Raw genomic sequence first — 16,808 nt, forward strand, 5'->3', positions numbered from 1 at the left:
CTTCCATTTGAGGATTATGGAGGCCACTGTGCTCTTAGGAACCTTAAGTGCAGCAGAAATCTTTTTGTAACCTTGGCCAGATCTGTGCCTTGCCACAATTCTGTCTCTGAGCTCTTCAGGCAGTTCCTTTGACCTCATGATTCTCATTTGCTCTGACATGCATTGTGATCTGGAAGGTCTTATATAGACAGGTGTGTGGCTTTCCTAATCAAGTCCAATCAGTATAATCAAACACAGCTGGACTCAAATGAAGGTGTAGAACCATCTCAAGGATGATCAGAAGAAATGGAAAGCACCTGAGTTAAATATATGAGTGTCACAGCAAAGGGTCTGAATACTGAATATTTCAGTTTTTCTTTTTTAATAAATCTGCAACAATGTCAAAAATTCTGTGTTTTTCTGTCAGTATGGGGTGCTATGTGTACATTCATGAGGAAGAAGAATGAACCTAAATGATTTTAGCAAATGGCTGCAATATAACAAAGAGTGAAAAATTTAAGGGGGTCTGAATACTTTCCGTACCCACTGTATGTATATATATATATATATGTGTGTGTGTGTGTGTGTGTGTGTGTGTTTGTATGTAATGTATGTATATATTTTGTTTTTTATACATTTGTGCCTGCCACACAGGTTTTTTCTGGCAGGTATAGGTAAGGGCACCTCAGCCAATAGGCAAGGTTTGGCACTGTGTGGGAATGAATGAGAATGGTCCCTTTCTCCAGGAGCGAAGGCTGAAAGAAGGCAGAACCTTGCTTGGAGCTTTGTGCTCCCACAGAACCTTTTGGGGGAGTTCATAAAAGTCTCTGAAATTAACTTTGTCTCCACTGGAGTGTAGCCAATCAGATTTACATTTTTTAATTTGATACATTTTCTGAAAAAATTGAAAAAGCTAATTGGTTGCTATGGACAATGGCACCAACTGAGATAGAACTTGTCTCAAATGATTTTGTTCTAACCCCCTTTTGTGTCGATGACAACAGGGAAAGTTTTCTGTAGATGCAAAATGTTCCTGTTTCAAATAATCAGTGATTTGCCACAGTCTGAAGCACGATTAAAGCATCCAAACTGATTAGACAGCATACCACCTTGTATGTAAAAAATATACATTCTGTTCATAGAGACCCTATGTTTATACCAATCCGATTCATTAGGGAGCATTTAATCAAACTGTGTGGTCTTTTTTTCCTGCGTTGTGGAGGGGCCTTAATCATTACAAAGGAAACCTTTGCTGCCATGAATCAATATGAGCTTCATGTGTCAATTATAATTGCACAGCATAGCGTACTTTTACTCAAATAGAAATGGTTGAAGGAATTGTACTGACTGCAAACTGTTCTGGATGTTTGGTTGAGGAGACCAGCAATTTGCATGTCTGCAGTCCTTTCCGTTTTGGAAACTAAGAGGGAAAATTGTTACATTAGAAATATCTAAGCCTTTACTAATGCTTCATTCACACCTGAGCGTATCCTTTTCAGACGTTTTTTTGGGCGTTTTGCCGGCTTCTTTTTTTTTGGGGGGGGGGGAGGGGCGTTTTTCCGGGTTTTTTTTTTTGGGGGCATTTTTTCAAGCACTTTTTTTGCAGGTGTTTGGAGGAAGGCATTGACATTAGGGGTGCACCGACCTGACTTTCCTAGTCCAGATACCGATACCTGCCATTGTGTATCTGCCGATGCCGATCCGGAACTACACACATACACAAAATGCATGCAGCTGCAGTACAGAGCAAAGCCACTGCTTCATGTGTATGGCTCCTCCATTCACAGGGGAAGTGCATCTGATATCACTCCGCCTGTGAGCCGGTCCTATACAGGAAGTAGCGGCTCCCATACTACTACTGCTACACCAAGTAAGGAATGGCTGAGCCTGGACTCAGCAAAACCGGATCGGCCCGAGGATCGGTTAATTTTACCAATCCCTCGATCCAGCTATTTGGGCAGTATCCGCGCCGATATCTAATCCTAATATCTGATCGGTGCATCCCTAATTGACATCTAACAAAAACGTTTGTATCTTTTAAGAAAGAAGCCCATGAACAGTGTACCCCATACCCATTCACATAGGGAGGGGGTCCGGGATATGGGGGGCCCCCTTGTTAAAGGGGGCTTCCAGATTCCGATGAGCCCCCTGCCCGCAGACCCCCACAACCACCGGCCAGGGTTGTGGGGATGAGGCCCTTGTCCCCATCAACATGGGGGCAAGGTGCTTTGAGGTGGGGGGTGCAGAGCTCCCCCCTGCCCCAAAGCACCAACGACCCCCCCATGTTGAGGGCATGTGGCCTGGTATGGTCCAGGGGGGGGTGGGGCCGCTCGATCGTCCCCTCCCCCTTCCGGCCCTACCGTGCTGCATGCTCGGATAAGGGTCTGGTATGGATTTTGGGGGGGACCTCACGCCATTTTTTCGGCGTGGGGCTACCCTCAAATTCCATACCAGACCCGAAGGGCCTGGTTTGGAACATGGGGGGGGGGGACCCCCACGCAGTTTTTGTTCCCCCTCAAGATTCTCACAGTGCAAGTCGGATCATCCTGATCCAACTTGCGGTGCGACTTCCATTCAAATCAATAGGCTCCCATAGGGAACCATTGATTTTGAATGGAGGCAGAAAAAACGCTGCTAAAAGCAACGTGGCCAAATGTGCAATAACGCAAATGGAAAAAGCTACTGAAAGCACGTTTAACAGCTGCTTTTTCCCGGCGTCAGAACTAGCTTTGCAGGACGTTTTTTCTAACGTCCCGTGTACATGGAGCCTTAGATGTGTTGACTGCATCCATTTTCCTTTTTCAGGCTAGGAACATTTCTGCAACATTTCTGTTGATCTTGCCAGAATTCTTGAATTCTTGTACTTTTTTCTGCAATGAAATGAAATCTCAACCAAGGTTATAAGCTAGCTATCTTGTGTAAATTAAAATCTCTCCTCTCCCTGTAATGAAGAGGAGTTTTTTTTTTGTAGTCTAACAGGAAAACAACCAGGGGTGACCATGTGGTTTCTCTATTTAACCACTTAAGCCCCGGAGGATTTGGCTGCTAAAGGACCAGGGGTTTTTTTGCGATTTTTTACTGCGTGACTTTAACGGACAATTGCGCGGTCGTGCGACGCTGTACCTAAACGAATTTGACGTCCTTTTTTTCCCACAAACAGAGCTTTCTTTTGGTGGTATTTGATCACCTGTGCGATTTTTTGATCACGCGCTATAAACAAAAAAAGAGCGTAAATTTTGCAAAAATAACAATATTTTTCACATTTTTTTATATGAAATTCCCCCCAAAAAAAGTAAAAATCAAAATTTTTTAACATTTTTCGGCCAATTTGTTTTATGCTACCTATGTTTGGTAAAAAAAATTGCAAAAAGCGTATTTTGATTGGTTTGCGCAAAAGTTATCGCGTTTACTAACAAAGAGAAAGATTTTTGTCATTTTTGGTGTTTTTTTTTTTAACGCGTAATGGCGGCGATCTGCGATTTTTTTTTCGGTACTGCGACATTGCGGCGGACAGATCGGACCCTTGACTGACATTTTTGACACTTTTGGGGTTACCAGTGACATTACTGCAGTAATCAGTGCTATACATATGCACTGTTACTGCAAAAATGACACTGGCAGGGAAGGGGTTAACTTTATTGGACAGGGAGGGGTTAAGTGTGTCCTAGGGGCGTGCTTTCTACTGTGTAGGGACATTCCTATTGGTGTAAAAGCAAAGATCAACCGTTCTACATAGTAGAACGGTCAGATCTTTACTTTTACACAGGGAGAACTGACAGGCAGCTTGTTTACACAAGCCGCTCTGTCTTTCTCCCTTCACAGGAGCGATCGCAGTGTGACTGGCGGACATCGAGTCCGCCGGTCACACGCACTGACTTGCCTGTGAACGAGCCGCGGCGGGCGCGCGCCTCGGCGGGTGCGCGCCCGCCCGCGATAGGCTCGCAAGTCAGTGACAGGCGAGTGACGTACCGATACGTCACTCTGCCTGGCCGGGGCTGACCACCGCAGTATATAGTCGTGCGGCGGTCGGCAACCGGTTAAACAGTACGATGGGTGAGCGTTGTCACACTGGGACATGAGGAACAATAATGGTGGAAATAAAGGAAAAAAGCTTGAAAAGAAAAAACATGCAGGAACCACATCTAATGCCTCGTACACACGCAACGATTATCGGCCGACCGATCGGCCGACTTTTGTCCAGAGTTGTGTTTTGTTGGTTGGAATGTGCCTAGACTGCACACGAATTTTCTCGGCCAACAACAACCAAATTCAGAAGTGATGTCATGTGCTGGTTTACTTTCCGTGTGTCTTTTCTTCTCTGAGCATGCCCAGTCTTGCTCATCAGATTTTTGTCTGCCGAAATCTGTACTGACTGCCGAAAAATCGGCCGTTGTGTTGACGGCCAACAAAAATTTTATAGCCTGCACACCAGATTTTATTAGGCCGAAAAGTCGTAGTCAGTTGTCGAAAGCATCATACTAATGCCTCGTACACACGCATCGATTATTGGCCGGGAATTTTCGGCCAACGTCCGATCGGCCGATTTTCGGCTTGTTAGTATGATGCTTTCGACAACCGACTCCGACTTTTCGGCCGAATAAAATCTGGTGTGCAGGCTATAAAATTTTTGTTGGCCGTCAACACAACGGCCGATTTTCCATCAGTCAGTACAGATTTCGGCAGACAAAAATCTGATGAGCAAGACTGGGCATGCTCAGAGAAGAAAAAACACACGGAAAGTAAACCAGCAAATGATATCACTTCTGAAGTAGATTTTTGTTGGCCGAGAAAATTTGTGTGCAGTCTAGGCACATTCCAACCAACAAAACACAACTCTGGACAAAAGTCGGACGATCGGTCGGCCGATAATCGTTGCGTGTGTACGAGGCATTACAAGCCGAAAATCGGCTGATCGGACGTTGGCGTGTTCCCGGCCAATAATTGATGCGTGTGTACAAGGCATAAGATCTGGTCACATGCAATACATTCCATTTTTGTTATTCAGTTTAGATACACTAACAGTTCTATAATAATTATGTGCTGCCCAACATTTGCAATTGTAAAGAAGATTTAACCGTATTTGTACAAGCTCTAGTAAGAGGAGACCTAATTTTTTATTGAGCTGATCGAGATAACATTTTCGGTGAGTTCATCAGCTGTTTGGTAACACATGTAAACTTGTACAATAAAATGATCAATGCTCGGAGCTAGTGGCATATTTAGCAGTGGTTTACATTGAGATGTCTCGATGTCTGTTAACATTACGGTGCTGGGATGCTGTGGCCTCCCACCAGGAAAGAAAAGGGAAATAATAGTAAATCTTTAGGATAAAAGCCTCCTTAGCATAGGACTGCACATTTTTGGCTCATGCAGTCTGGTAAATGTGTCTGTTTTCTGTCATGAACTCTATTGGGAGAATTAATTCCACTTGAGTCCCATCAAACCCTGCGTAGTAGGGCTGACTGAGCAATTCGTTAGATCATCTTCAGGCTGTTTAGACGGCAGTGATGAGGAATGCTTTCTAAAGATGTACATGAATAATGGAATGATCATATGGTCATAATAAAGATCAAGATGGTCCATATTGTAGAACATGACATGAATTTTCTGAATGCATAGATAGGATTCGTCTATACATGGAGCCAATTCTGTGTGCATGATACCATTGTGTGTTATGTTAGGGGACTGCTTATGTTTGAGTATGTGTTGTCAGTATTTTGGATGTATCCTGTATGTGTCACGCATGCGTGTGTCTTTCTAGCTATCCATGTTTTGTAGTTGTACATATTTCATTGAACTACAGTAAACCCCCCTCCATTGCGGGGATTACGTTCCGGACCCAGCCGCGAAAAGTGAAATTCCGCGAAATAGAAAAACCCTATTAAAATGCATTGTAGGCATGTTTTTTTTACTGTCACTGTACGTGTAAAAGCATTTTAAGGTCTTTAAACACACTTTTAAAACAATAGAAACTCATTTAAACACATAAAAGATACTGAGAGACATAGCAAGAGCTATGGAAAACACAAAAATATTTCATTTTTAATGATTTATATAGTAAAATAACATTACAAAAAAAACGCGAATTACCGGGACCGCAAAAACTGAACCGCGATGGAGCGGGGGATTACTGTATAGGCAAAACTTTTTTTTTGGATAGAGTAAGATTGGGGGGGGGGGGGGTTATAAACACTGTCAGATTTTTTTTTTAGCCATCTGTTTCCCATTGTGGATATTTCCCTTCACTTCCTCTCCCATAGCCAAATGGGAAGTGAGAGGAAATTCCTTTAAATCAAGGGGAATTTCTTGGGGACCCCCAGGTCACCAAGACTGGTGTTCCCATTGGAAGATTTCCCCTCTATTACTTTTCTAGGGACAACCCAAAATTTGGGTAATTTCTTTCACTTTCAATCATAATGGTAAAAAAAAGGACAAATAAAGGGTCAATCTCCTTAACGGGGGCACGGACAGCAATAAAAACGAACAGGTTTACTAATCCCTCAACACTGTCCAAAATGTTGCCTTTAGTTATACTTTAATAAATGTGATCTCAGTGTATTAAAATGTTTTCTCATTCTTTGGAAAAGCAGACTATCATTTTTCCTTTTGGAAACCATGTACAGTAGTGGGTATATTCATCTTGGATTTTTACCATTTTGCTGTTTGACACCTGACCAAGCATTCTGGTGGACTTGCACCTTCCCGTTGTGAGAAAACAGAAGCTGTGCCTGCTAAGTGTGGAAGCAAGCTCCTCACATGAAAATAGTTAATTGCCAATATTTTCAGACAGTAGGCACTGGTTTAGGTCGTAGAATTTACCATAGCGCTTTGAGAGGAACATTTCTGCTGTATAAACCTATTGTAGCATTTGCTCTGTGCTCAGTGTATCAGAGCAGGACTTGTGCATTATATAGAGCAGCCTTTCTCAACCTTTACAACAAGGAGAAACCTTAGTCATTTTTAGCAGTTCCCTGAGACCAGAAAGGTATTCTAACTATACATCCCAGCAGCCCTTGTGAATCGCCTAGTGACGTAATCGCCTATAGGCCTCCAGATCCGGAAGTACGGATGAATAAAGAGGAAAAAAAGGTATTTCCTTGCAAAAAAAATAAATAAAATAGTTTACATTGATAAAAGCATTTTTAAAGGGGATTACATACATCTAAACTTCTTAAAATGGGTGGAACTCCACTTTAAGTCATAAGAGCCAACTTGTTTTGGCAGCCACACATCATCCCATTCATCAGGGAAATGAGGAAATCTGTATGTGTAAACTCTAGCAGTGATGTACTATGTTTACTCCAATAAATTCATTCACATTCGGCAGCTATTTGGAGCACTCTAACTAGCTGCTGAATGCTACGAAGTTTATTTTTACTGACAATTTGTATCTAACTATAGAGTTACTGCTGTAGCCAATTACAGTGCTTATCTATGCAGATAGAAATCACTGGTGTACAATGATAATCAGCAGCTATAGTAGAAAGCTTAGTAGTTACTAAAGCTGGCAGTTCTGCAGCTAGATCCAAATGCAGCAAAAGTCAGATTTTCAGCAAATGAGCTTCAAAAACACTAGACATAGACCTTTCTTTTAACTTGACAAAAATACACCATGAAGAATGATTCTGTTGGCTAGTACAATGTTTTTTGGTTGGCTCGCAGTCTGCGCTCTAATTCATCCCAGAGGTGTTCTCTTCCTTAAAGCAGAACTATAGCCAAAACTTTTTTTCATGTTGGATGGAGAAAGGAAGGGCTATAACTACTGTCAAACTTTTTTTTTTTTTTTTTTTTTGCCATCTGTGTCTGATTGCTGGGATTTTCCATTCCTTTTCCCATCTTCTTGTCCCATAGCCAAACTAGAAATGGGAAGAAATCCTTGCTAATTAATGGAATTTCTTGGGGACCCCCAGGTCACCAGAAATAGTGTCCCCATGGGAAGGTTTCCCCTCTATTACTTTTCTGGGGAAAACCCAAAATTTGGGATTTGGCAGATGGCATTGACCGGTTCAGTGGAAAACGGCCAACATTCGGCCTGTGTGTACTGCAGGCAGTCCGACAGAAGGCCGGCTTTTACCAAAGGGGCATGACCAATGGCTGAGAGCACTCACCGGAGTGTTCTGGTGGGGGGCAGTCCCCCTGTCAGAACACAATAGCACAGCAGGGGACATAAATTTACTAACATCAGATAGCTCAGGTCAGAGCCACTGTACTATCAGTTGTGTTGTGTGCTTTGTGCACTGGTGCCCAGTCATGTTGGAACAGGAAGGGGCCATCCCCAAACTGTACCCACAAAGTTGGGAGCATGAAATTGTCCAAAATGTCTTGGTATGCTGATGCCCTTCACTGGAACTAAGGGGCAAAGCCCAACCCCTGAAAAACAAACAACCCCACACCATAATACCCCTCCACCTAATGATTTGGACAAGTGCACAAAACAAGTTCCATAAAGACCTGGATGAGTGAGTTTGGGGTGAATGAAATTGACTGGCCTGCACAGAGTCCTGACCTCAGCCCGATAGAACACCTTTGGAATGGATTAGAGCAGATACTGAACCAGGCCTTGTCGTCCAACTTTAGTGCCTGACCTCACAAGTAGGCTTCTGGAAGAATGGTCAAACATTCCCATAGACACACTCCTAAACCTTGTGGACAGCCTTGCCAGAAGAGTTCAAGCTGTTATAGCTGAAAAGGGTGGGCCAACTCAATTTTGAACCCTACGGGCTAAGAATGGGATGCCATTAAAGTTCATGTGCGTGCAAAGGCAGGCGTCCCAATAATTTTGACAATATAGTGCATATGGACTTCTTTCCATATGTTTTACTTTTTGTATTCATAAAAATGCAAACTTAAATGACTTGTGGCTAGTTACTACATTATCTGCTCCTTCAAAGTCCCACACAGACTTGGGGTTATCCACCAGTCCTAAAATGACCAGCAACAATAGAGTGTCTATGTATCTGCTGGGGCTGGAAACCTCCCATCCAAGAAGGTTGTCCCCAGCAGCAGTTTCAAGTCACCCTTTTTTTTAATGTATATTTATAATCCTAAGCGAGAATTTTGGCTGTGGTCTCTTTTAGGAACTATTGAGGTTTTTTTTTTTTATTAAAGTGGGACTCTGACGGCATTTTTAAAGGGGGACTCTGACGGCATTATTAAAAGGGGACTCTGACGGCATTATTAAAAGGGGACTCCGACGGCATTATTAAAGGGGGACTCCGACGGCATTATTAAAGGGGGACTCTGACGGCATTATTAAAGGGGGACTCTGACGGCATTATTAAAGGGGGACTCTGACGGCATTATTAAAGGGGGACTCTGACGGCATTATTAAAGGGGGACTCTGACGGCATTATTAAAGGGGGACTCTGACGGCATTATTAAGGGGGACTCTGACCGCATTATTAAGGGGGACTCTGACCGCATTATTAAGGGGGACTCTGACCGCATTATTAAGGGGGACTCTGACCAGGGGCACTTTAACCGGGGCTCATACAGGGGAACTCAGACCCGGACACATAAAGGGACACTGATGCAAGGAGGCACTCCAATGGGGACACTGATGCAAGGAGGCACTCCAATGGGGACACTGATGCAAGGAGGCACTCCAATGGGGACACTGATGTAAGGAGGCACTCCAATGGGGACACTGATGTAAAGAGGCACTCCAATGGGGACACTGATGTAAGGAGGCACTCCGATGGGGACACTGATGTAAGGAGGCACTCCGATGGGGACACTGATGTAAGGAGGCACTCCGATGGGGACACTGATGTAAGGAGGCACTCCGATGGGGACACTGATGTAAGGAGGCACTCTGATGGGGACACTGATGTAAGGAGGCACTCTGATGGGGACACTTATGTAAGGAGGCACTCTGATGGGGACACTTATGTAAGGAGGCACTCCGATGGGGACACTTATGTAAGGAGGCACTCCGATGGGGACACTGATGTAAGGAGGCACTCCGATGGGGACACTGATGTAAGAGAGCACTCCGATGGGGACACTGATGTAAGGGAGCACTGATGTAAGGAGGCACTCTGATGGGGACACTAGATTGGATTGCTAGAGCAACAGGGACGCAGTGCACAGTGCGTGACAGGTCGGACAAGGAGGCTGATGAGGGAGAGACTTAAAGATATTAAAAGGACATTGTATGAGGAAACTTATACTTGGAATTGCATGAGGAAACGTATGTTTGGCAAACCCTTTGACTGTAATTATTGTGGTGAAAAAAGCGAATAGAGCCATGATTCATTTTTAAAGGAAAAAAGCTGTTGCTGTCAGGAAAAGGATCATTTAAACAGAGGAAAAAAACCTGTCACACTCAGCAAAGCAAATCTGCGACTGTAGAAACGCTGTTAAAGGGACATGGCCTGATTGAAATCTACCACTGTAAGTGCATTACTGTAAAAAAAAAAAAAAAACGCAAAACATAGACACGCTATTAAAGGGACATTTATAAGCAAACTGACTTTAGTAGCAAAGTACACCTACAGAAAATCTGCGAGTGTGATTGCGAAACCTTACAAAAAAATGGAAAGTAAAAAAAGTAAAAACACGTTTTGAACGGGACATTTGCAAATGGAAAGACTGCAGACGCAAAACACGCCTGAATGAAATCTGCGACTGTAGGTGCATTACTGTAAAAAAAAAATCGCAGAACATAGACACGCTATTAAAGGGACATTTATAAGCAAACTGACTTTAGTAGCAAAGTACGCATTACTGGAACAAGTCTGTTTTTACAAATGTTTGACCACATATGTTCTAGCACCCGTTAATTTAACGGGCTTAATGTCTAGTGCTTTTAAATCTTAGTGGTTGCTATGGTAAATGCCTGTATATTTTTGCCACAGCTCTATTGGCAACTCTACCCCCCCCCCTCCATTTTCTGAAGTATCACTTAAAGTGGAGTTCCAGTCATTTTTAAGAATACTCACATTGTAATGAACATCGCTAGTGGATTAAGGTTTGGATATTGATGTGTTAAAATTTCTGCAGAAAGTACCTTTTTTTTAGTAGTGTACCCCGCGACGTCCGGTCGCAGCTGCCTAGGCGATTACATCATCAACCAGGCCCAATGACTCCTGGGATATCTATGTCATCAATCCCAGAAGTCTTCAGGTGTCTAATGCAATTACACAAAGTGTGCCGCAGTGTTGTTACTGTGCAGGATCAAGATCCGGAGGTGCATGCTGGGTAGCCAGCTGCACGAAATCCAGGAAATGAAGCCAGGCCAGCTTCACCTGCCCAAATCCTGCATGTCCGCAGCCAGAATCGAGGGGGCAAAAGAAAAAAAGGCAGTTTGTAAGTAGATGCAACGTGTGTACATGGGCAACATTTTCCATTATGCTTATCAGGAATCTCTGCAATGCTATTAATGCAATGTTGGCTAGGAGACTGGAACTCCGCTTTAAAAGTAACTGGTCATCCTTTACTCATGCAAGTTTCTCTTGATGATAATCTAAGGTCCCTTTCTTTTGGCTGCTATGAGATCCTGTATATATGATATATGCATTGTTTCTTCAGCTAAGCTTTAAAGAAGCCCCAATTTCAGATCCCAGAGTCAGAATTTTAGGGTAATTGATTGGAGTCTCACTGATGAGTTTCTAGTCACTTCGGAAGTGTTAAAATTCAATTTAGCCATTTTTGTGGAGATTGTCGGGTGGAAAATGTGCAGTGTCCGGTTATTGATTTTTCCCACATGCTGTAGATCATTTAGATGTTCTCTGAAGCAGAGGCAACCTTCCCAGTGCCCTACTTTAGTGTGATGCAAAGAAAAATGTCGTCCTCTGAGTGGATAAAATTGTGTTTATAGCATGTCAGAAAGGTATGTATAATGTAAAGTAATGTAGAGAGTGGAGGTCAAACAGTCAAACTTGCATTCTGTACCTTGGAATACGGTAAATCTCTAAAATGAAGGAGTGATACTTGGTATTAAAGTAGCAAAACAGATTTTGTATATTTGATGTTAATGTAACATTTTCTGAAGATGCTTTTAACATCCTTTTTGTATTTAATGGTTGTGTCCTTTCTGTGTGATAATTTAAAATACAGGTTGGTACCCCCTAGAGATGTCTGACAGTACACTTTGCATCCTTGCAAAACGAATGAAAATTTGATTAAAAAAAAATCCCTAGGCAGTGTTGTGCATTTTATACTTTGTAAAATCCAAGCTAGAAAATTGAAAACGGAAAAAAAAATTATCTAACAAATTTTTCTCAATCTACGTTGTGTGGATGAACAAATCTCCTGCTGCAGTTATTGTTTGTTTAACAGGCGCTAGCAGTCGCTGTCAAAATACCTGAACAGCAGCTGCATCTGTTTCTGATCTAGGCTAGGCAATGCTTGGCTGACAATTTTCTGCCTGGTTCCTTCAGTTTTCCAATTGAACTATGTCAAGTGGGTGGACAACAGGGCCATCCATGGAATAGCAGTCAGTTCATCAGGAAGCATCTTGCATATGAATATGAATAGATGTATGGATGACTTCACTTCATGCAGTGAGCCATAAATAGTTGCATAGTATGCATAAATATACACTCACTGACCATTTTTATTAGGTACAGCTAGCTAGTACCGGGTTGGACCCACTTTTGCCTTCAGAATGGCCTTAATTCTTTATAGCATGGATTCAACAAGGTGTTGGAAACATTCCTTAGAAATTTTGGTCCATGTTGACATGATGGCATCACGCAGTTGCTGCAGATTTGTCAGCTGCAAATCCATAATGTGAACCTCCCGCCACATCCCAAAGGTGCTCTATGGGATTGAAATCTGGTGACTGTGGAGGCCTTTGGAGTACAGTGACCTCATTGTCATGTTCAAGAAACCAGTTTGGGACGATTTGAGCTTTTTGACCTGGTGCATTATCCTGCTGGAAGGAGCCATCAGATAATGGGTACACTGTAGTCCTAAAGGGATGGACATGGTCAGCAACAATAATCAGATAGGCCGTGGCATTTAAAGCGGTAGTAAACTCATACAAAAAAAAAAAATCTGCAAGACAAAGGCATAATGAGCTAGTATGCATCGCATACTAGCTCATTATGAAACACTTACCTTAGAACGAAGCCCTGACATGGACCCCCGGACACCGCTGTGGAAGCTGACATGATCCCTCGGCGTCTCTTCCGGGTTCGGCAGCTCCGGCGCTGTGATTGGCATTCGCGCGGGAGTAATTTTCCGGCAATTCCCGGCAAGGAACTCTGAAGGTCCCCCCAGACCTTCAGAGCGCATGTGCCGCACGCGTCAGCGGCTGCATGCAAAGCAAATATCTCCTAAACCGTGTAGGTTTAGGAGATATTAATTGTACCTACAGGTAAGCCTTATTATAGGCTTACCTGTAGTTAAAAGTCAAAAAAATGCGGTATAATACCGCTTTAAACGATTCTCAATTGGTCCGAAGGGGCCCAAAGTGTGCCAAGAAAATTTCCCCCACACCATTACACCACCACCACCAGCCTGAACCATTGATACAAGGCAGGATGGATCCATGCTTTCATGTTGTTTACTCCAAATTCTGATCCTAGCATCTGAATGTCGCAGCTGGAATCGAGACTCCTCAGACCAGGCAACATGTTTCCAATCTTCTGCTTTCCAATTCTAGTGAGCCTGTGCGAATTGTAGCCTCTGTTTCCTGTTCTTAGCTGATAGGAGTAGCCCCCGGTGTTGTCTTATGCTGCTGTAGCCCATCTGCTTCAAGTTTCGATGTGTTGTGCATTCAGAGATGGTATTCTGCATACCTTGGTTGTAACGAGTGTTTTTTTGAGTTACTGTTGCCTTTCTATCATCATGAAACAGCCTGCCCATTCTCCTCTGACATCAACAAGGCATTTTTGTCAACACAACTGCCGCTCACTGGATATTTTCTCTTTTTCAGCCCATTCTTTATAAACCCGAGAGATGGTTGTGCGTGAAAATCCAATAGATCAGCAGTTTTTCAAAATACTCAGACCAGCCCGCCTGGCACCAACAACTATGCCACATTCAAAGACCCGTAAATCCAGTTTTCTTTCATATGCTCGGTTTGATCTTCAGCAAGTCGTCTTTACCACATCTAGATGCCTAAATGCATTTAGTTACTGCCATGTGATTGGCTGATTAGCAATTTGTGTTACCAAGCAATGTGAACAGGTGTACCTAATAAAGTGGTCAGTGAGTGTAGGAACAATTGGCATTTCTATTTTCCTTTTGTGTACTTATACAGGCGGTCCCCGGGTTATAAACAAGATAGGGACTGTTGGGTTCTTCTGAAGTTTGAATTTGTATGTATGTTGGAACAGGTACATTTTTTAAGTGTAGGTGCAGCCAAAATAATAATTTGTACGTTTTTTGGATAGCATAGGGAAGGCTTAACACCCCTGTAACGTTTGTTTTGGGGTCTGTGCCTCTGTCCAGTAGATTTCACCTTACTTTCTGTCTCTGTTTCAACTAGATTTTAAAAGTTTTGGGTTGTTGTGGAAACAAGATTGGTGATAAACTTCAGGGCAGACACCTTTTTCCCATGATCACTCTTACAGGAGTGAATTTCCCTTCCTAGGGGTAGATTTCTCCTCGCTTCCTGTTGTCTCCCTCCATTTGTAGGTAGGAATCGTTTGTAAGTCGGATATTTGTACCTGCCGGTAGTTGACTCTGCATTTAATATATAATTTGTACATTTGCAACACTTTTATACATAGTACATATTTCACATCAGAAACTTGCCTTATCTCATCCATATTTTATGGTGACCCTATTTTTATGAACACCTACCTGTGGTTACCACTTGAGTGCCCCGGCCTTTTTCTCCCTAAATCCCCTTGATACCTTGAATTTATTTGTTTTTTTAATCTTGCAGTACCTCAATTGTGCACATTTGTACCATTTTTAGGCCTCAAGACACTGGACATTTTGTGCAACTGCCTCTAGCGGCGTCGTGTATATCCTTTTTCCTACCTCTAAACTCCCCTGCATGTTATACTATGTGAAAATAATTTGATGGGTGCGCTGATAAGTGTTAAAGCTGCAACCAAAATCCTTATACCTAATATGGAAAAATGGAAAAAACACACATTTCTTTTGAATTGAATAGAGCAGGATTTTGATTTCCAACACTTGGATCCTACATTTAATTTGCGGGGAAACACGGTGGAAGAATTGGATTGGAATTGGACATTTGTTTCAGCACATTGGAATATTCATTCACCATTTGATTATTCACTGAATCACTTTGTATAAGAATGTTTATGGATTTAATTTGAATATTCACTTAATTTGTTTCGATTTGCACCAGACACTTTCTAAAAGTTATAGCGCACCATATATTTTCAACATGTTATACTATGTGTCTATGCACACATAGGCTTTTTGCAGCGGTTGGTTGCAGGGGATTTCAGAGGCTGGAAAAAAAATCTCACTGCAGTACGCCCAGAAGCAGCAAAGTTTTGGCAGAAATAACGCTCTGCTGCTAAACGCACCTAAACGCTAGGCGCATTTTGTGCTTGAGCGTTAGATCATTTCAGTGGTTAGAATAATTTATTATTCTTGCAAATAAAAATAATTAACGCCCATGCTCTTGATGCCTGGAAACTCGCCCAAAAGCTTGTAAAAGCTTCAGACGCTTTTACAAGCGTCAGGCTTTTTTTTTTTTGGCCGAACTCTGCTGCCAGGTTGAAGGTCTTCCAGTAGAGTTTGCAACATGTCCTGTGTGCATGCTTTTGTATGCTTTTGTAGTAGATTGTTACTTTCCACAGCTGCTCTGGCTGGGGAAGAAGCTAATGGACCTCAGACACCAAAATGAGAGCATAAATCCAGGCCCATTATATACATTTACCTCTAAACTGATGACCTGTAGGGGCTTTTAAAGTTTAGCACCAAAGTTTGCTGCCATTTCATGGATGCATGCCGTTTTAAGGCTTGACATGTTGACTATTTATTGACGGCAACCCTTATCTTTTATAGATTGACAAATAATTGGGTAATGTGCTGCGTTTGTGTCCCCCAAACTTAACATAAAAGCTCTACTCTGGGCAAAAAAAATATGTTTTCCCATGCATTGGGGCTGTGCCTACACTGCACGGGTCCAACTACACTTGTTTGTCTAGGGCCCTGGTCCTCAGGGCCCACTAACAGGCCAGGTTTGCAAGATAACTGAAATATATCCCAGGTGATATAATTTGCTGTTCAGTGATTGCAGTACTCTAGTCTGCATCTCCTCAAGGTAATACCTAAAATCTGGCCTGTTAGTGGGCCCTGAGGACCAGAGTTGAGGACCACTGGTCTAGGGGATTGGAGAATGGAGATATACTTGCCTAATCCTCCCCGCACAAAACTGGTCCTGGTGACTCCTGCCCCCCCCCACGTGGTCTTGTGCGGTGGATGATTCCTGGTGTCATCACGCCGTAGACTTGCTCTGAATGGGAGGACGTCAGGAACAGTTCACCGCTGGATTGTGGGGGAGTGCCATTCGCAGGTGAAGTGGACTATCGGGTAAGTATAAGCTTTCTTTAATCGCCTAGGCAAAAATAAGTAGTTAACCCATGCAGTACAGGTACAGCCCAACTGCATGGCAAGACTTTTTTTTTTTTTACCCAGCGTTGGGTTTTATTGTATTTTGTTTTCAGTAAAATTGCGCTTTGTAAACTGTTGCGCCAATATTGTGTTACATAAAAAGTTGGAACTACCTCCATTTTAGTCTCCAGGGTTAATGCTTTCATAGAATATATAGGGGGAATTAAATAAAGCTGCTGCACCACTTTTCTGGAGTTAATTCCTCTTGTTAATGTATTGCACCAAATTCATGAATCTTTTGCGACACTTTTCGTTTAGACAGCAAATAGTGCACC

The 16,808-nt window shown here is 42.7% G+C and overlaps 1 protein-coding gene across 2 annotated transcripts in view; it reads left to right on the forward strand.

Annotated features, from left to right (window-relative positions):
* HSD17B4 (hydroxysteroid 17-beta dehydrogenase 4) overlaps positions 1-16,808 on the forward strand; it is a 544,183-nt gene that overhangs the window by 106,608 nt on the left and 420,767 nt on the right. The window lies entirely within an intron of this gene.

This window comes from Pelophylax lessonae (assembly GCF_965119305.1).
Source record: "Pelophylax lessonae genome assembly, chromosome: 1".
Taxonomy (NCBI): Eukaryota; Metazoa; Chordata; class Amphibia; order Anura; family Ranidae; genus Pelophylax; species Pelophylax lessonae.